Source organism: Mobula birostris, chromosome 8 (genome assembly GCF_030028105.1).
Source record: "Mobula birostris isolate sMobBir1 chromosome 8, sMobBir1.hap1, whole genome shotgun sequence".
NCBI lineage: Eukaryota > Metazoa > Chordata > Chondrichthyes > Myliobatiformes > Myliobatidae > Mobula > Mobula birostris.
The window spans coordinates 154,957,910-154,979,140 of NC_092377.1; positions in this window are offsets into that span (position 1 = coordinate 154,957,910).

Below are 21,231 nucleotides of genomic sequence, written 5' to 3' on the forward strand. Positions count from 1 at the left end.
AATTCCTTTGCTTTTAAGACTGAGCTGTCCTGTATCATGGAGAAGGGTGAAGCCATCAAGCTGCAGTGTTTCATTCAAAATGGCGGAGTATAGAAACATAGAAAATAGGTGCAGGAGTAGGCCATTCGGCCCTTCGAGCCTGCACCGCCATTCAGTATGATCATGGCTTATCATCCAACTCAGAACCCTGTACCAGCCTTCCCTCCATACCCCCTGATCCCTTTAGCCACAAGGGCCATATCTAACTCCCTCTTAAATATAGCCAATGAACTGGCCTCAACTGTTTCCTGTGGCAGAGAATTCCACAGATTCAGCACTCTCTGTGTGAAGAAGTTTTTCCTAATCTCGGTCCTTAAAAGCTTCCCCTTTATCCTCAAACTGTGACCCCTCATTCTGGACTTCCCCAACATCGGGAACAATCTTCCTGCATCTAGCCTGTCCAATCCCTTTAGGATTTTATACATTTCAATCAGATCCCCCCTCAATCTTCTGAATTCCAATGAGTATAAGCCTAGTTCATCCAGTCTTTCATCATATGAAAGTCCTGCCATCCCAGGAATCAATCTGGTGAACCTTCTTTGTACTCCCTCTATGGCAAGGATGTCTTTCCTCAGATTAGGGGACCAAAACTGCACACAATACTCCAGGTGTGGTCTCACCAAGGCCATGTACAACTGCAGTAGTACCTCCCTGCTCCTGTACTTGAATCCTCTCGCTATAAATGGCAGCATACCATTCGCCTTTTTCACCGCCTGCTGTACCTGCATGCCCACTTTCAATGACTAGTGTATAATGACACCCAGGTCTCATTGCACCTCCCCTTTTCCTAATCGGCCACCATGCAGATAATAATCTGTTTTCCTGTTTTTGCCACCAAAGTGGATAACTTCACATTTATCCACATTAAATTGCATCTGCCATGAATTTGCCCACTCACCTAACCTATCCAAGTCACCCTGCATCTTCTTAGCATCCTCCTCACAGCTAACACTGCCGCCCAGCTTCGTGTCATCCGCAAACTTGGAGATGCTGCATTTAATTCCCTCATCCAAGTCATTAATATATATTGTAAACAACTGGGGTCCCAGCACTGAGCCTTGTGGTACCCCACTAGTCACTGCCTGCCATTCTGAAAAGGTCCCATTTATTCCCACTCTTTGCTTCCTGTCTGCCAACCAATTCTCTATCCACATCAATACCTTACCCCCAATACCGTGTGCTTTAAGTTTGCACACTAATCTCCCGTGTGGGACCTTGTCAAAAGCCTTTTGAAAATCCAAATATAGCCAAGTTTCTGTGAAGCAAAGTGGTGGGGTGATATTAGGAGTTGAAGTTAAGCAGTGGTTCTCTGAACAGTGCAAAAAAATTAGAGGTGATCTTAAAGAAATACACAACATTCTTAAGGAGTTTTTAGTGTAACACCTTATAGCACCTACGATCAGTGATTGATTTCAATTCCCATGGCTCTTTATAAGGAGTTTGTACATTCTCCCCATAATCGCATGGGTTTCCTTCAGGTTTCTTCCAGTTTCTTCCCACTTTCCAAAGACATACAAGTTAGAGTTAGTAACTTGTGGGCATGCTATGTTAGCACCGGAAGTATAGCACCACTTGCAGGCTGCCCCAAGCAGAACTCCGGACTGTGTTGGTCATTGACGCAAGCAAAACATTTCACTGTATGTTTCAATGTACATGTGACAAATAAAGCTAATTTTTAAATCTTTAATCATGAAATGGTAGATTCAGAGATGATACTTTCTGTAGCCGGTGTGCCTAAAACCAGGCTTTGGTGTCTCAGAATGAAAAGTTTGGCCACACGGGAAATAGATGAGAAGAGATTTTTTCAACTAAGGTGGTAAGCCTTTGGAGTTGTCTACAGAAGAGTGGCTGTGATGACTCAGTCACTTAGGGTATTGATGACATTAATAGATTGCTTAACATCTAAACAGTGAAGTGATCCAGTGTTTGGACGGGATGTTAACTTCAATCTGATTAGATGGTAGAATAAGATCGAGGGATTAAATGGCCTCCTCTTGCTTCTTTTTCTTATATTCATCCTGTAAGCCACAGGCAGCTGGGTCTCAGCTGGCAGAAACTAAAACTCTATCCATAAACAATGATCAGAATGTATTAGAAAGTTGAGAAACTTTTAAATAATTTAAAAAATGATGTCATTCAACATTAGTAAGGTAATAAAACACTGTTGTTAATTAAAATAAACAAAAACTAACAATCTACATTTAATTAAAATAGATAGAAACAAGCGTCTAGCTTTCAGGTGAATGTTGATAACCCCTTTTGAATGGGTATTGTTGCATGTGACAGCTATGGTTGGTGTAAACCTCAGGGGTTGGTCTGAAGTCTGCCCCTTTAACTAATTAATCTACAGAACTGCTGTGGGACTTCTCACTTAGTCCAGGTGTTGGGTGAAAGCTCAGTTGTGCCACACATGACTCCCAGTGCATCCTATACTCGCTTGTTACACTATTCAGCTGAGGAAGTCCAGAACATGACAGGTGCACCACAGTAACCTGGTTCTTTGGCATGGGATATTAGCACAACTTTCAATTGATCTTATCTGCCAAGTTTCATTCATATCATTGGTTTAACCACAGTGAGGAGCACACATAATTCTAAGTATTCAAGCTTCAGATTTAAGTCCTCCTCAAGAATGGGTACTGAAATATATTCTGGCCCCCAACTCCCTCCAATGCATCAGTAATAGAACGCTACATTTGTTTTCCAAATTGGTTTTTCACCAAGGCAGTTGGATGTAAAGGATTACGTTGCAGTGTTTTGGAGCAGCAGAAGACTGATCTGGCTGTTTGAGACCATGTCCTCTTCTCATTAGTACCATCAGGGTACAGGAGCCTGAAGACCCACGCTCAATGCTTCAGTAACAGCTCTTTCCATCAGATTTCCAAACCATCTCTAAACCCACAAAAGCTACCCATTATTCCTTTTTTTGTACTATTTCATTACACTCAGTAGCCACTTTGTTAGGTACACCTGCCAATTAATGCAAATATCTAATCAATCAATCATGCAGAAACAACTCAATGTGTAAAAGCATGCAGACATGGTCAAGAAGTTCAGTTGTTGTTCAGACCAAACAGCAGAATGGGAACAAAATGTGATCTCAGTGATTTTGACCGTGGAATAATTGTTGGTGCTCAGAAGAGTATTGACAATGGCTGGGGTCACCCGTCCTGTAAAGACACTGCCTAGAAGAAGGCAATGGCAAACTACTTCTGTTCAAAGATTTTGCCAAGGACAATTACGGTCCTTAGAAGACCATGATCGCCCACATTGTATGACACAGTGCATAGCAAATGAACAAACTGAAGAAGAGGAGATCCTTCAGAGGGTATTTAGAATCTGGATATCAGCACCTCAGGGCCTCTGAAAGTAGGTAATCTCACAACATTTGAGAAATATCTAAACAAGCACTTGCTTAGACATGGAAGATTATTGACCAACTTTACACCCTATGAGGAAGATTTAGGATTGAGGGTTTTGTTGGTGAAGAACAGAGAAATGAGAATTTTTGTTGGTTCATGTAACCACTCCTTTTGTTTTTGATGCTTATTTGGTTGAAGCATATCTAAGTTTCTCACAGAAGGGAGAGTGCACGCTGCATTTTTGTGGGAAAACTGCAAATTCCTCTCATCAAGGAGCTGCTGAATGGCTGGAGGCACTCTGTCAACTGCCTGGAGAGAGCCCCAGGCTATCAGCTGCACCTTTTAAACCTTTAATGTGGCAGTCCTAAAATAAATGAACCTCAGTCAATCATCTTTGGAAAGCCACTGATTCCTTTTATCTCAATGTTTTTTTGGTAACATTCTGACCCTTCAACCCAAACCAAGACCTTGTCTGTTACTCTCTACGTCACTCCTTTGTCCACTCTTCCTTCCCCACTGATTCCCTCCCCTAGCACTTATCCTGGGACAACTGCTACCTCGCCTCCTACACCACAGCTGTTACAACCTTTCAGGGTCCAAGCAGTCCTTCCAGGTGAGGCGAACACTTTCTCACAAATTTTTCCTTCCACTACTCATTTGATTTCTTTTTTTATATATTCTTATCCTGATTAATGGTTTTTATGACAAGTTATTGTAATGTACTGATGCCACCAAACAACAGATTTCATGACATACAATATGCTGATGATATTAAACATGATTCTGATTTATCTGATTCTTCTTCTGACGATTCTTCACTTGCAAGTCTGTCAGGTTGTATCAAAAGCTCTCAGTGCAGCCTCCTCCACATGACTGGGACCTGACGTATACTGGGGAACTACCTTGCCAAGCACCTTCATTCCATCAGCCACAAAAGACGGGATTTCCCAGTGGCCGCTCATTTTAATCTGAATTCCCATTCTACTATGTCAGTCTATGACCTCCTCTACTGTCATGATGAGGCCACTCTCAGATTAGAGGAGCAACACCACATATTCTGTTTGGGTAGCCTCCAACCTACTGACAACTTCTCACACTCCCCCCTTCTCTCTTTTTCCATATCCTATTCCCCATTCTGGCCCCCCCTCACCTCTTCTTTCTCCATTTCTGCTCAACACCTCCCTCTGGTGCCCCTCCTCCTTCCCTTTCTTTCATGGTCCACTGTCCTCTCCAATTAGATTCTGCCTTCAGCCCTTTACCTCTTCCACCTGCCACTCCCCAGTTTCTTAGTTTATTCCCAACTTCCCCACCCATAGTCCTTCCCCTTCAGCTGATTTCTGTCTATCACCTGCCAGTTTGTCCTCCTTCCCCTACCCCCAACTTCTTAATCCAGTTTTTCTGCTTCCTCTCCAGTCTCAATGAAGGGTCTCGGCCCGAAACATCAACTTTTTATTCCTCTCCATGGATGCTGCCTGGCCTACTGAGTTCCTCCAGCACTTTGTGTGCGTTCCTCAAGATTTCCAGTATCTACATAATCTCTTGTGTTCCCAAATATTATTTTGAATGATTTATCTCTAATGTCCTGCTCTACAATTATTCCTCAAAAACAGAACATATTAAAAAAAACAAAAACAATTAATGAACTGGCTGCTGTCAGTGAACTGTTTTTAGAGTATAACAGTGGCCCTCCTTCAAAGTGCCACTCAGAAAATTATGTAAGTTCATTGAGTAGGTAGGAAGGCAAATGAATGATGGGGTTTAAAAGTAGGGAGCCTCTGTTGTTTCTCTCTCTATTCCTGATCTACCCAGATCCTTCTAAATCCATCTAACTCCCCCTTCACCTCCTGTTTTTTCCCCTTCTCTATATGCCTATCACTCTCACTTTCCACCCACTGGGCCCCTCCCTTACTATTCCTTCCGGCCCACCCTACCTACCTATTTTGCTTCCATGCTCTACCTAGCTTTCCCATTAAGCTCCACCACCTACCACCCTTTGTCACCTCCACCAATCACCTCCCTGCCTCTGTTGCTATTTCCACCCCTCCCTCCTCCATCTGTCTTTCATCCGTCACCTCACATTGATCTACCTACCACTTGCCAGTTCTTGCTTTGTCCCTTCCCCCTCACTTCTCTATACTGGCAGTCTCCTCTCAGGTAAAAGGTCTTGCCCTGAAACGTCACTGTTCATTTCCCTCCATAGATGCTGCCTGAGCCGCTGACTTCCTTCAGCTGCTCCAATTTTCAGCATCTGCAGACCCTTGTGAGAACCTCCTTTGAGATTCTCCTACTAATGTAAGCACTTTGATAACTTCCCTGTCACATCCCTTTAGGACCTTGCATATCTTGACAAGATCATTTACTTTTTTTAAACCAGGTAATTGCAGCCCCTCCCCCAACCTTCACCATTCCCCCATCCCCATTTCCTTCTCTCAGCTTATCTCCTTCCCTGCCTATCACCCCCCTCTGTTGTTCCTCCCCCCCATCAGATTCCCTCTTTTTCTCTTTCACATTTCAACTTCGCAGCTCTTTACATCACCTCTCCTCCTCTCCCTCCCAGTTTCACCTATCATCTACCATCTTGTGCTTCTTCCACCCCGCCCCGCACCTTCTTGCTCTGACTTGTCATCTCCTTGTCCAGGCCTGATGAAGGATCTCAGCATGGAATGTCAACTCTTTCCTCTTTTCCGTAGATGCTTCCTGGCCTCTTGCACTTCTCCAGTATTTTGTGTGTTGTTTTGGTTTTCCAGCATCTGTGATTTTTCTCATATTTATTTTTTTCTTGAGATACAGCGTGGAATGGGCTGTTCGAGGCATGCCACCTGGTAATCCCCCAATTTAATCCCAGCCTAATCACAGGACAATTTACAATGACCAATTAACCTACCAACCATATGCCTTTGGACTGTGGGAGGAAACTAAAGTGGTTACAGAGAGAACGTACAAACTCCTTAAGGCAGTGGTGAGAATTGAACTTGGGTCACCTGTACTGTAAATCATTGTGTTAACCAATCCATATCATTCCATTCTTTCTATATTTCCAGAGAGAACAAATATACTTGTTCAGAGAAGCTTCTATAAATGGATTCCTGTGATGTTGGGATTACTTTTGAGAAAAGTTGGAGCAAGCTAGGCTTGTATACTAGGATTTGAAAAATGAGAGATGGTCCCATTGAAGCAAGTAAGTTTCTAAATTGTGTTACTGCATGGATGCTGATAGAATGCTTCCATTTGTGAGGTGGTTAAAACAAGGATTGCCCTTTCACAATGACATTTTCCACTGCCTCAGGAAAACAACCAACATAATCAAGGTCTCCTCCCAAGCTGGCCATTCTCACTTCTCACCCCATCAGTCAAGGCAAAGGATACAAAAGCTTTAAAACATGTGCCATTAGGGTCAACGACAGTTTCTGTTGTGCCATTATAAGAGTTTGGAGCAACCCTCTAGTACAATAAAGTTGAACTCTTGACTACTCATTCTTACTCATCATGGCCCTTAAACTTTGTTTGTCTACCTGTACTGCACTTTCTCTGCAACTGTAACACTATATACTACATCCTGCTTTCTTTCCTTTTGGACTACCTTGATGTACTAATATATGGGATGATCTAATATATGGATTAAGGCAAGATGGTGCCAGCAACCAATATGACTAACGGTTCGCGAAATTACTACTTCTTCACTTTTTAACAAAATATACTTCTATTGCTGACCTGTGTGCAATTGGAGCCTGTAATTTACATTTTTATTCTGTGTTTTAGGCCGACTGAGTGACCTGGCACTTTTGCTGTCTCGGAGGAAATTCAGCATGGTTGAGAGCAAGGTTGGAAACAGAGTTTGCCGAATGGTGGAGCGTGAACCCCATAATCGGCTCCAGTTCTTGACCAACTTATCGATTAATGTGTTGAGCAAGATTGAAATCGACGAGCACAAGAGCAGAAGGTGAGCTGGTGTTCAGAATGTTCTGCCTGTATTTGACTGGTCTCCCTCCCCCTCTTGCTTGCTACTGCTGGAGGGAGGTGTAGGATTCTTGGGCAAGGTTTGTTTTTCACACTATGTGGATTGGACTCATTTTTGTCGGGCTTTGCAGTTCATCTTATGTGTTTTTGGATACTCTTTTTTTAATCTCTTACTACCTCTTCTTTCAGTTAGTCCTGACGAATGGTCTCGGCCTGAAACGTCGACTGTACCTCTTCCTATAGATGCTGCCTGGCCTGCTGTGTTCACCAGCATTTTTTGTGTGTGTTACTCCTTTCTTGTACAACTTTGATTAGGATAGACTGGTTCTGCAGCCTGCAGTCAATGAATGACACCATACTAAAATGAATTTAATTGAACTAAACTGAACATTCCTATATTGTTTCAGGGGAGCTGCAGTTTGATGTTTAATATTCTGTGTGATATTTGCTCATTTTCTTCCATTTGCACAATTTGCTCTTTTCTTTGAATGTTGGGTTTGTGATGTTTTCTTCGAATGGGTTCCATGTTCCTTTCTTTCATGGCTGTCTACCAGAAAGCAAATCTCAGGGGTGTAGACTGCATATATACTTTGATAATAAATGTACTTTGAATCTTTATGGATCACAAAGTGTTTTATTTATTATTTTGTTTAAGGTATAATTAAAGAGCAGGAGACAAGAGAGAACAATTACAAAATAGTAATTGGAAACACAAGAGATTCTGCAAATACTGAGTCCTGAGGAACATTCGAAAAGTACTGGAGGAACTTACCACGTCAGGCAGCATCCATGGATATGAATAAACAGCTGATTCTTCATCAAGACTGAGGAAGGGGGGAGGACAAAGTTTTTCACCGTAAGTCGGTACATGTGACAATAATAAAGCAGATACCAGTTACCAGATGAAGGGAAAGTTCCTCACTCAGATGGTTGTAAATCTTTGTAATTCTCCATCCAGAAGAACCGTGCAGGCTGAGACAATGAATATATTCAGTGTAGAGAGAGAGAGATTTTTGTCAAACGAGTTAATGAAGGGGTTAAGGGAGTAGGGAGAAAAGTGAAGCTAAGGACAAGATCACACTAGCTACGATCTTATTAGATGGCAGAGAAGACCCAAATGATTGAATGGCCTACTCCTGCTCCAATGTTCTTACTGGTTGTAAAGTGGTTTAGATGTGGGGAAGAAAGGATATTTAATGCTGTATAGAATTATAGAGACTGTCACTCCCGTGTGGGACTCTACAGCCACAACAGACGCTGCTCTAAGGACAGACTGAAGCAAAACTTTCCAGGCGCAGATCCATGGTCTCGCGAGACTAATGGATGCCACCATAGAATTATAACTCTTTCCTTTTAAGTTCCTTCCTTCCTCAGTCTCCTTATCTTTCTGTAACCTCTTGAGCTCCAGCCTTCATTAATGCTTCATCCGGCCTTTCCCTTCATTAACCTCGCACGCCCTTGCTCCTCACCCCGGAGAAAGAAACTGACCAGTCAACATGTCAGCCAATTGCTTCTTTTGTTGCCTAGCATATATCTCTGTTTTTTTTCTCTTCTCACCCCAGATTTCCTGGTTTGCTGAGAAGTTTCAACCCTCCTCTCTCAAAGCAGCTTGTGGAAGTTACTTATTTACTTATTCACTGGATGCAGACATCATGGCCAAGGTCAGCATTTATTTCTGTTCCATATTTATCCTTATTCCAAGGAGCTGATAGAGTCACATGCAGAGCACGTTAACTGACCCTCAGCCCATTGAGTTTATTTACACCAGGGTTCCCAAACTTCTGTATGCTATGGACTCGTATCATTAACTAAAGGGTCCATGGAACCCAGGTTGGGAACTCCTGATTTACACTAATCCCATTTTATCTTCCCCATGTTTTCATCAGCTCCCCCAGACTCCACCACTCAATGGAGGCAGAGTAGCACAGCAGTTAGTTTACAGTGTCGGATAATCTCTGATTTGCAGTTCAATTCCCACTGCTATATTCTCCCTGTGACTACGTAGCTTTCTGCTCATATTTCACGGAAGGTTAGGATTAGTGAGTTTTGTAATGAATGAATCTATTACTTTTGGGGCGATGACTCCCTTTAGCACACATTGATTTGTTGATCTGTCTGAAAAGTAAATACGCCAATTAACTTTTCCTGAGAGCATGCCTTTATTTATTTGATACGTAGTTGTACAGACACAACAAATTGGCGACGAGTACAAACCTGAATGTCAGTGAATATCACCAATTGCACCAACAGTTATGAGACAAAGAAATCAGAGGAAGACAGAGACAGCGAGAAGGCTGTCACAAATGCTAGCAAAGGGACATGTGAGTAACAGTGAGAGATGCACAGCTAGCAAAACTAAAGTAAAAATAACTTGACGATGGCCTTAGTTGGGAAAGGTGACAGATCTGATAGTGCTAAGGAGGACTGGGACTCATGTATTGAGAGGGTTGGACTATATTGTAATGCTAGAAATGTGGATAAGGTAAAGAAAATCTCCACACTTCTTAGCTTATTGGGTGCTAGAACATAGTCTCTTAGGCAACTTAGTAACTCCTGAAAGGCCAGCAAGCAAAGATGTTCAACAAAGTTGCTGCAATCTTGCAAAATCATTTGAGTAATAACTGAAATATTTAGATTTCACAAAAGGAAGTAGTCAAACGATGAAAGCGTTTCTGAATACATTGCAGAACTGCACAAACTTTCCCAGTACTATGACTTTAGAGATGGACTTTCTGATGTATTAAGGGTCAGGCTTATATGTGGCATGCATAGTCACAGCATTCAAAAGAGGCTACGGTCAGAAAGAGACCTAACTTTAGAACGGGCATTGACCATTGCAATATCATTAGAGACTGCAGCAAAGGATGCGGCTGTGCTATAGAAAGAGTTTAGAATATGAAATATACAAAATGTACCTGAATAGTGCAAAAGGCCAAAAAAAAACTGTTATTGATGTGGTAAATCATCCCATGATGCAAATGACTGTTGGTTCAAAGAAAAAATTTGCAGAAAGTGTCGCAGACAAGGCCACATAGAGAGAATGTGCAAGCCATTCAAAAAGCACACCAAAGAGAAAAACCACACAGATGGAAAAGTTTCAAACACAAAACCAAGCAAATGCATAAGGTGACTGAATGTGAAACTGAATCAGACAACACAGAGCCTGACAAAGGTGAGCTGCCATGCTAAGTACTGTATAGCATTACTGAAGCAGATTGCAAAATCATATGGATCACAACAGATGTGTCTAGTGTAAAACTGAAAATGGAGCTGGATACAGTGTCAGTTTTGTCTATAATCTCAGAGGGTAACTACAACAGATTGTTTTCTAAACTACCATTGGTGATGGTAGCTTAGACCTTGGTGATACTAAAGAACTACAGAGGTGAAAAAGTGTCCCCAAAAGGCAAACTGAAAGTAAAAGTGATGTACAAAGGTCGAACACAGCAGTTAGAGCTTTGTGTATTGAAAAGTGGAAGGCCAGCACTATTTGGATGTGAATACTTGAGAAAAATCCAACTAGACTGGTACACAATCAAAGCTGTCAATCTGTCATCATAAAGTATCTGCAGGCCAAATGGTAGCACTAACCTGAGACTGTCACAGTTGCTCAATGCTAATGAGAAAGTGTTTGAGAAGAGTATTGGTAAACTCAGAGGTATGAAGGCCAGAATCAAACAGGATGAAGTAGCAACACCAAGATTCCATAAAGCATGTCCAGTGCTTTACACACTACGTCCTGAAGTGGATGCTGAACTTCAGCACTTGGAGGCGTTTAGCATTCTCTTCAAGGTTGAAGGGAGTAATTGGGCCCACCCATTGTCCCAATGACCAAGGAAGGGAAAGCCGGAACTGTTTGCATATGTAGGAATTCAAAGTGAGCATCAACCTGTGCAGTACCCCCTGCCATGAATAGAAGACATTTTTGCATCTTTGGCAGGCAGGGAGAGGTTTTCAAAGTTTGACTTGACACAGCTCATCTGCAAATAGAGATTGTGGAGTCAAGCAGGAAGTTCCTCATAATCAGTACTCACAAGGGACTGTTGCAGTTTAATCGTTTAGTTGTTGGCGTCGCATCATTTCAAGCAATTTGGCAAAGAAGAATGGGCCAACTGCTCCAAGATATACCAGGAACATAATGTTACCTTGTGACAGGCAAAAATGCTGAAGAGCACCTCCAGAACCTTGGTAAAGTGCTTAACAGGCTGAGTGACTATGGTCTGTGCACGTGGAGAAACGCAAGATTTTCAAGAATGAAATCTCATATTGTGGACATGTCATTGACAAGCATGGCTTACATAAATCACGAGAGAAGATTGATGCAGTTTTACAGGCGCCCAAAATGGAAATTGTGTCACAACTCAGATCATACTTGGACCTTGTAAACTACTAACACTGGTTTCTCCCAAACATTGCTGCAGTGCTGCATCCATTGAATGCACTGTTGCAGACAGGAGCAGAATGGGAATGGTCAGAAAGATGTGAAAGAGCATTCAAGGAAACAAAGAGGCCAATAATATCAGAAGAACAGCTCACCCATTATGACCCATCTCTGTCCATCAGAATGGTGTGTGATGTAACCCCTTAATGCATTGAGCTGTTCTGTCACACACTATGAAAGATGGACCTGAACGTCTGATTGCATTTGGTCCAAGATCACAGGTTGATGAGTGCGGAACGCAACTTCGCACAGGTTGACCGTATGGGAAATAAAGAAGTTCCACCCCTACCTCAGTTTACTCTAGTGACAGACCACCAGCACCTTGTGTCCATTTTCAATCCCAGTGACGTCTGCTACCCGGTTGCAATGTTGGATAGTTTTCCCAGGAGCCTACTCTCATGACATGGAGTTTAACAGTACCAAACAATACAGCAATGCTGACGGCTTGTCATGTCTTCCACTGTTGACAACTGAAGAAGTTTTCATTCCGTGACCCAGCAGAGGTGTTCCACACAGCATTGGTGGGCCAGCTGCCAGTAACAAATTCCGAAATACAAAGCGAAACAAACAATGACCCAACATTGTGAAAAGTCTATGACATCACCTTCCAAGGATGGCCAACTCGTGGGAATCCCGTGGTTCCAGAGTTTAGTGAGACAAGACCAATTTTCTACATGTCAAAGAACCCTGATATGTGGATCTCGTCAGCACACACAAAATGCTGGAGGTACTGAGTAGGCCTGGCATCATCTATGGAAAAGAGTAGAGTCGACATTTTGGGTTGAAACCTTTGGAAAGGTCTCAGCTTGAAACGTCGACTGTACTCTTTTCCACAGATGCTGACTGGCCTGTTGAGTTCCTCCAGCATTTTGTGTGTGTTTCTTGAATTTCCCACATCTGCTCATTTTCTCTTGTTTGTGTATGGTTCCTGCGTTGTGGTTCCCTCTAAACTGTGCACCAGAGTGTGCATGAAGGACCCCTGGGTAGTGTTAAGATACAGTGTCTTGGATGGTGTTACGTGCGGTAGCTGGGAATAAAGAGGCAGATTGAAGACTTGACCAAAAGTTGTTTTGGATGTCGCAAAGTTCAAAATGCACACCCACAGGCACCTTTGCACCCATGGGAGTGGCCGTCTTCTCCATGGCAAAGAGTACGTATTGACTTTGCAAGCATGTTCCTGATTGCTGCGGATGCTCATTCGAAGTGGCCTGAGGTCATACCAATGAGGTCAACCACATCAGAAAAGACTGTATCTGCTCTGAGGACTACCTTCTTCGGAAATAGCTTACCTGAACAAATAGTGAGTGGCAATGGACCACAATACAAGTCAGAAGACTTCAGACTATTCATGAAGGAAAAATGGTATTAATCACAAACAAGCAAATCTGCAGATGCTGGAAATCCAAGCAACACATACAAAATGCTGGAGGAACTCATCAGGCCTGGCAGCATCTATGGAAGAGATTAGAGTTTTGGGCCGAAACATTTGGAAGGGTCTCAGCCCAACATGTCAATTGTACTTTCTTCCATAGATATTGTCCGGCCTGCTGAGTTCCTCCAGTATTTCCTATGTGTTGCACAAACATTTCAAGTTAGCTCCTCACCACCCAGCAATGAATCGGTTAGCTGAAAGGTTTATCCAAGCCTTCAAAAAAATGTCCGTTAAAACTATGGACAAGGAGAACTTTCTCTGCAGCACAAGGTGGGCAACTTCCTTTTTGTGCATCCGAACTCTGTTCATGAGACAACAAATCAAACACTTACAATGCTGTTCATGAGCGGGAATCTGACATCTCGCAAAGACCTCATGAAACCAGATCTGTGGAGGGAATTGCAAAATAAACAGCTCAGCCATTTGCCGAATAAATCAGCAAGGAGCTTCAAGGTTGGACAGGAAGTCCTAGTGCATGATAACTGAGAAAACAAGTGGACACCCGGTAGGATAGCTGGACCACTGATGCAGCCTGGGGAAAAGTACACGCTCAGGACAACAAAGACTTTTTCGGGTTTTTAATTCCTTTTTATCGGTTTTCGATGTTTAAGTGCCAGAAGAGGGTCGCGAAACAAAACGAATGAATTTACAACCAGTTCTTGCCGTTACAATCTCAGTTTAACTTCCGATTCACACCCTTGTGTATGGACAGAATTGTGTATGTAGTATAAAAAATACCAGAACTAATATGGTACAAATAGTGGCAATCCTGAAGCAACACAATACAAACAACATTAGAATCCCATCCACCCTGCATCTTATACATAACAACGAAAAGCGTAAGCGAATACATCTCATCCAAGACGTACACACGTGCTGAACTTCCGAACAGAGACTAAACATTCACGCTACGCGGTTACATGCACAATCAGTCCCGATACAATAAAGTTCGACAAAAGGTACACTTTGGCACAACTTTTGCAAGGTATTCCCTGGTAGTTGAATTACAGGAAGACTGACCTACTTGGCTGGTGAGGAACTTGGTATAAGCCACACTACCCAGCGTTGATTTCTTCACTCCTGGAAATCTAAAGCATCCACATGTAAAACGTCAAATTACCGATATTCTCGATCCACCAACAAGCATAAACAAATTCACATGGATATTGTCAATTAATGCTCACCTTTCCTCACCATGCCCAGCACACTCTGGGAAAAAACCACTTCTAACACTTTACCACATCTTCAGCAGAAAGCTAAGTGATCTCCCCACTATCCCGTGCATGCGTAATGACATCACCATCTCCCTTAAAGGCACAGACAACTATTCTAGCATTATCCGGATGGATGCTTAAGTACACTTTTAACGATGCTGAATAAGATCTGACGGTCACCCGGTTACACTGATGTATACGGTGGATGTTCATGGAGATACCATGCGACCAGATACTGGATGCTCGGCTGAAGAACATACCTGATTCGACTGCATCCAACAAGACTGACACATCACATCCAACGGACTTGCCTCTCAATACCAACCATGTCAGGAACAGCAATGCGACACCTGCAATAAAGAAAGTTGTCTTTGACAAGATACCCTCCAAACCCAATGCCACACCACAGGTCCAGAGGCGCTATCCTGAAAGGAACAGAGCACCACCCAAAAGACTCAATCTTTAGTATAGTGAAGTTAGTTATGGACTGTTATTGTGAAAGCATGTTTATTTGAATATGGTCTGTTAAAGGGAAATTGAGTGCTTTCTTACATATAGAGTTTTATTTTACATTAATCTAAAAGGGTGAGGAAGTGTAATATATAGGATCCATTTCTTTTAAGGCAATGACTCCCCTTAGCACCAATTATTGACTGATAACTTGCACATGCACATTGATTTGTTGCTCCCTGCAAAGGGACTATACCAATTAGCTTCTTCTCTGAGTGTGTGCCTTTATTTATTTGATAGGTAGTTGTATAGACACAACAAGCTTGACATGTTATGTTGGCACTGGAAGCACGGCAACACCTGTCGGCTACGCAATACAATCCTTGCTGATTCGATTTAATGCAAAATGCAGCTTTTTCAGAATCAGAATCAGAATCAAGTTTAATATCACCGGTGTATTTAATGAGATTTGTTAACTTTGCCACGACAATACAATGCAATACATAATAGAGAAAAAAAACAGTTTTACAATACGTGCGTGTGTGTGAGATAATTAAATTAAATAAATAGTACAAAAAATACAAATAAGAACATAGTGAAGTAGCGTTCATGGGTTTAATGTCTATTCAGAAATTGAATTGCAGAAGGGAAGAAGCTGTTCCTAAATCACAGAGTATGTGCCTTCAGGCTTCGGTACCTCCTCCCTGATAGTAACAATGAGAAGAGGGCATGTCCTAGATGATGAGAGTCCTTAATGAAGAATGCCATGTTTTAGAGACATCACTCATTGAAGATGTTCTGGATACTGCAGAGGCTAGTGCCCATGGTGGAGCTGACTAAGTTCTCAATTCTCTGCAGCGTACTTCAAGCCTGTGCACTAGTTTTCCCATACCAGATGGCGATGCCACCAGTTAGAATGCTTTCCACAGTACATCTGTAGAAATTTATGATTGCTTTTGGTGACATAGTAAATCTCTTCAAACTCCTAATGAAATATAGCTCAGAATCCAATCAGAATCAGGTTTATTGTCACCGGCATGTCTCATGGAATTTGTTAATTTAGCAGCAGCAGTTCAATACAATACATAATATAGAAGAAAAAAGTAATCAATCAATCAATCAATCGACCACAATATATGTATATTGAATAGATCAAACATCATGCAAAAGCAGAAATAATATACATTAAAAAGGTGAGGTAGTGTTCACTGGTTCAAAGTCCATTCAGCAATCTGATGACAGGGGGGAAGAAGCTGTTCCTGAATCACTGAGTGTGTGCCTTCATGCTTCTGTACCTCCTTCCTGATGGTTACAATGTGAAAAGGGCATGTCCCAGGTGCTGGGGGTCCTTAACAATGGACACTGTCTTTCTGAGACTCCACTCCTTGAAGATGTCCTGGGTACTTTGTAGGCTAGTGTTCAAGATAGAGTTGACTAAATTTACGACCCTCTGCAGCTTCTTTCGGTCCTGTGCAGTAGCCCCCTATGCAGTGATGCAGTCTGTCAGAATGCTCTCCACGGTACTTCAATAGAAGTTTCTGAGTGTTTTTGTTGACATATCAAATCTAATGAAGTATAGTCACTGTCTTGCCTTCTTTATAGCTGCATCAATATGTTGGGTTAGGCCCTCAGAAATCTTGACACCCAGGAAGTTGAAACTGCTCACTCTCTCCACTTTTGATCCCTCTATGAGGATCGGTGTGTATTCCTTCATCTTACCCTTTCCGAAGTCCACAATCCGCCCTTTCATCTTACTGAAGTTGAGTTCAAATTTGTTGCTGTGGCACCACTCTACAAGTTGGCATATCTCACTCCTGTATGCCCTCTCGTCTCCATCTGGGATTCTACCAACAATGGTTGTATCGCCAGCAAATTGATAGATGGTATTTAAGCTATGCCTAGCCACACAGTCATGGATATAGAGAGAGTAGAGCAGTGGGCTAAGCACACACCCCTGAGGTGCACCAGTGTTGATCATCAGCGAGGAAGAGATATTATCACCAATCCGCACAGATTGTTGTCTTCTGATTAGGAAGTCAAGAATCCAATTGCAGAGGGAGGTACAGAGGCCCAGGTTCTGTAACTTATCAATCAGTATTGTGGAAATAATGGTGTTGAATGCTGAGCTATAGACGATGAACAGCATCCTGACATAGGTGTTTGTATTGTCCAGGTGGTCTAAGGCCTCGTGAAGAGCCATTGAGATTGCGTCTGCCGTCGACCTATTGCGCCGATAGGCAAACTGCAGTGGGTCCAGGTCCTTGCTAAGGCAGGAGTTCAGTCTAGTTATGACCAATCTCTCAAAGCATTTCATCACTGTAGATGTGTGTGCTACTGGGTGATAGTCATTAAGACAGCTCACATTATTCTTCTTAGGCACTGGTATAATTGTTGCCTTTTTGAAGCGAGTGGGGACTTCCTCCTATAGCAGTGAGAGGTTGAAAATGCCCTTGAATACTCCTGTCAGTTGGTTGGCTCAAGTTTTCAGAGCCTTACCAGGTAATCCATCAGGGCCTTCTGCCTTTCGAGGGTTCACCCTCTTTAAAGACAGCCTAACATCAACCTCCAAGACGGAGATCACAGGGTCACCGGGTGCTGCTGCTATCCTTTATAGTTGCATCGATATTTTGGGTCCAGGTTAGGTCCACAGAGGTTTTGCACCCAGGAACTTGAAATTATTTTGCTGTATGTTTTGATGTACCTGTGACCAATAAAGCTGATCTCTTTCACCTACCTATCAGGGACAATTTGCAGTGGATATTAAGCTAGTAACTCCTACCTTTGGAATGTAGGAGGAAGGTGGAGAATCCACAAGGAAACCCACATGGTTGTAGGAAGAACATTCAGTCTCCACACAGACAGCAATAAAAGTCAGGAATGATGCAGTCAGACAGCAGCCCCAACAGCTGCACTACTGTGCAACTCGACTCTGGAGTTGCATGAGGGATAAATGACAAATTTCTTTCAATGGTAACCATTAGTAAATCAGATGGATTTTTATGACCAATCTGCTGTTTCACATCGCCATTTATAAGCCTCATTTTTTTAACATTTCAGATTTTACTTATTTATTTTAATTTATATTTTCCAGCTGTGAGATTCAAACTCCTTCTCAAAATCATTGGTCTAGGCTCTTGTCTGCTGGTCCAGTGACTATCCTCCGTGCTTCCCCAGCCCACATGGCTCAGCTGAGGTTGCTAAGAAACCAATATTTTCCGTAATTAGTCATTTTCAAATGTCAATGTTTGTTGGCCTCTCAACTGGAGCTCCAGTCTAGTTTTTGGCTGATTAATTATCTTCCTCTAACCCAAGATTACTGACATTGAGCTACCTCATGGATTAAGAGTGAAAGGTGAAATGTTTAAGGGGAACATGAGGGAAATCTTCTTCACTCAGAGGTTGTGGAATGAACTTCCTGCACAAGTGACGCATGCAAGCTCGATTTCAACATTTAAAAAGTCTGGATAGGTCCATGGACGGTTGGGGTATGGAGGGCTACGGTCCCAGTGCAGGTCAATGGGAAAAGGCAATTTAAATGATTTGGTATGGATTAGATTGGCCAAAGGGCCTGTTTCTGTGCTGTACTTTTCTATAGCTCTATGACTCTACTTCATGTGAGCAACAAATGGTTTCTTGGTATCCGGTCTTGAGCTGAGCAGCTTTGTAAGCTCCCAATGCATTGAGGAAGTATTGGAAGGGATTAACATTACATTATAGTAGGGGCTTCTGGAAAAATTAAATTTAATCAGTTAACATCAACACACTTTTGTGAAAAGGGAATCATATTTGTCCAATATTTTGAAGTTCTTTGAAGAAATACCACGTGCTGGAGATAAAAGGTAACTGGTGGCTCTACTGAGATTTCTGAAAGACATTTGACACAATGCTGCTTTCAAGGTTACTGTGGACAATAAGAGATCATGGTATAGGAGGCAATATATGTGTGTGGATGAAAGGCTGGCTGGCTAAGGGGAGATGGAGAGTAGGGATTAACATTTTATTTTCAGTTTGGCAAGTCAAAATGAATTGTATGCTACAGGGAACAATGTTGGGATTTCTACATTTTGCAAGACGCAATCCAGCATTGTCAAAACGTTAATGGTGTTGGTCCAGCAGATATTAAAGCCCATTGGACATTACTTCTATTAATACCCCCATACTTTTGCCTCGATTTATTATTTATATTTAAAAATTTATCGAGATACAGAGCGGAGTAGGCCTGGAGTTGCGCTGCTCACCCAATTTAACCCTAACATAAACATGTGACTAATTAACCTACCGATTGGTACGTTTTTGGACAGTGGAAGGAGCAGCTGGAGAAACCCACACAGTCATGGGGAGAATGTACAAATTCCTTACAGGCAGTGGTGGGAATTGAACCCTGGTCGCGAGTATCGTAAAGCATCATGCTAGCCACTACACTACCGTGCCGCCCAAATCTTCCAAGGAACCTGGGGAGTTTAATGGAAGCGGGAAATAGGACTCAGTGGCTTTGAGCAAGTATAATTCCAGTTGACTCCAGTGTTCCCACCCTTTACCCTAGATCTGGCCTCTGACCTGACCACTGTCCTGACCTTACTCTTAGCTCTGGCCATAAATCCACTCGCATTTAGGAGCTCTGGCTCAGGCTCCAGACAAACGAGTGAGGCAGATAGCAAACTGCCAAGATTTCCCAAAAATTGGATTTGAGATTATCAGAGTTTTCTTCTTTCCCACCACCACTCTCCCCATCGTCATCGTGCCTCATCCTGCCCCCAGCTGAAGGCACCAGAGGTCTGTTTGACACAAAATTGATAGCAAAGTCACAAAGAGGACACAAATGGATTACAAATGGATAGGTGAAGCAAAAGAGAGCACGCTGAAAATACTCAGCAGGTTGAACAGTGTTTGTAGGAAGGAGATGCAACATTTCAGATTAGAGATCCTTCGTCACTGTTGCAATCTTCTGGACTCGGTAATGAATAACTTGATGTAACATGATTCCTCAGTTTACATCAGTCATCCATCTGAAATGTTAATCAGCGTATTTTTTCTCAGTGAGTGTGGAGGACAATCCCATCTTGACCTGATTGGCGTGTCATTCTGCTCTGCATAAGATGAGCTCTTGACCTCACAATCTGCTTCATTATGACCTTGCAACTTACTGTCTACCCACACTGAACTTTCTCAATAGCTATTGCACTTTATTCCATGTTCCACATTGTTTACTTTGTACCACCTCAATGTAATGCATAATGAATTTATTTATATGAATGGTTTCTGTCAGGTCACTTGTCTGAGTGCTACTGGTACCATGTAACCCAGTACTACCTGTCGCATGGTCCGGTGGTCAGCAAATAAACCGGCTCCCCCACCAGGCTTGCCTGGTGAGGAGGGTGGCTAGACACCCTGCAGGACAAAAAACAAGACCTCTCAAAGGGCAGATGAACCCTCTCATAGGGCCAACGGCCATCTAGCAAACACGTGCCGTGAAGCGCGGAAAGGGCATTCCTTGCATCGAAGCTTGGTCTGGCCATTCACTGCAACCGAACTTTCCCCAGCCATCTTGGACCCCACCACGCCACTGGATCTGGGAGGGGATGTCTAGAGGGTGGGTCTGGACCTGTGCAACCCCCTACTCACCTAAAATCCACTCACACACAGGCTGTTCCTTTCTGAGGAGTGGGTTTCCCCACTATCTGACTGAAAGGAACCATCATCATCCTATGGGATGGATAGCCAGAGAGATGAATGGTATGTAAGACAGGTTTTTCACTGTACCTCAGTACGTGTGACAATAATAAACCAATGCCATTTTGTGACAACCACATTCTTTTGTCCAAGTTCTTTTGTATGTTCTCGCTCTCTAACATCTGCTGTTCACTGATTGGCAAAATAACCCTGTTTCCAGTTTATCTCCATGGTCACCCTAGTTTTGCCCTATTGCAGGCATCCTCCTCCCACACCCTCCCTGCAGCCTGACAAGCTTTTTATCTCGTCTTCATTTTAGTTCCAATAAAAGGACTGAAACATTGCTTCTGTTTCTCTCCCCACAGATGCAGCCTGACCTGTTGAGTATTGGCACATCTCTTTGGCTTTGTCTTAGATTTCCAGAATCATCTCATTTTTTAAATCATTTTTCACCAACAAAGGAATAAGGATAGTTGAAGTGAGTAAAGATCTGAGAAATGGTGTAGAAAACTGAAAAATGTGTAATTGTCCTTTTTGTCAGAAATGATAAGAAAGCATATTATCTAAATAGCGACGTACACAAAATGCTGGATGACTCAATGTCAGGCACCATTTATAGATGGGAATAAAGAGTTAATGTTTTGGGCTGACATGCTTCATCAGGAC